The sequence below is a fragment of the Alexandromys fortis genome, unplaced genomic scaffold, assembly GCF_014885135.2.
Source record: "Alexandromys fortis isolate MF-2015 unplaced genomic scaffold, M_Fortis_MF-2015_v1.1 scaffold_5, whole genome shotgun sequence".
In the NCBI taxonomy this organism is placed as follows: domain Eukaryota; kingdom Metazoa; phylum Chordata; class Mammalia; order Rodentia; family Cricetidae; genus Alexandromys; species Alexandromys fortis.
Window position 1 is genome coordinate 13,302,789 of NW_026067924.1, and position 1,162 is coordinate 13,303,950.

Consider the following 1,162-nt stretch of genomic DNA (forward strand, 5'->3'; position numbering starts at 1 on the left):
TCAGAAAGCAATTTTTGTTACAAAGGTAGTAGAAGTTTTAATCAACACATTCTTAACTGTGTTTTTATCTATTTTTAAAATGAAGAAATCCTTGCAAGTAACATTGTCTTTTGAGCGTGCTACTGAACAGATCTGGTTGGGGAAAGTCGTGCTGAATTTATGTTTATCTTATTTTCTCACATTTGGCTTCTAGGCCATGCTCTTTAAGTTTTGAACTGACATATACAAACTCAACCTTCCTGAGTATTTCTACAAACACTACATATTTCTTAGTACAAATGAAAACAACTCTGGTTTAAAGGGTAAACAATTATTTCACAATAGTTAAACTGTGAAAGCACTTACAACTTTGATAAGGATTTACAGATCCTCAGCAATTCATAACAAATTTCTTGCAGCAAGAATTAGCAGATAACTTAAAGGTGTTTCCCAATGAAAAAATAAGAAAAAAAATTGGAATTACTGTCTGCTCTCAAAATAACGTTTTCTTTAATACAAATTCTAATAACCCCATGAACTGATTTATTCTTTTAAAGACAGAGTCATGTTGGTAGAAGCTTCTCATTCATTCCTGGTCACCAAGATCCTAAATAATCACAGAGGGACTATATTATTTGCAATACTGTTTGGCTGATAACTTAATTGTATTGCTAGCTAGCTCTTATATCTTAAATTAACCTATTTCTACTAATCTGTGTATAGCCACGTGGTTGTGGCCTAACAGTGAAGTTCCATCCAGCAACCAGCATCTGACTCTTGTGGCAGTTACATGGCTTTCCCCTGACTCTGTCCACTCTCTGGCCATATCTCCTCCAGCCTGACTATATTCTGCCCTGTCATGGGCCTAAGAAGCTTCTTTATTAGCCAGTGATAATGAAACACATTCACAGCACACAGCAGGGAATCCCACATCACCTCCCCTTTTCTGTTGAAATAAAAAGGAAGGTTTTAACAAGCAAGAATTACAGTTATAATATTTATATCTACTTTATCTTTTTCATAACTAAAGAACACTATATTTATAACTACCTATTCTTCAACTCCATCAAAGACCCCAGAACAATATAATATTGCCTAAGTTAACAGGAAGTGCATTATAAGCAACTTCCAAAACTCTAGAAATGACAGAGACATCTTGCTGCCTGGATAGTTATCCAAAGTT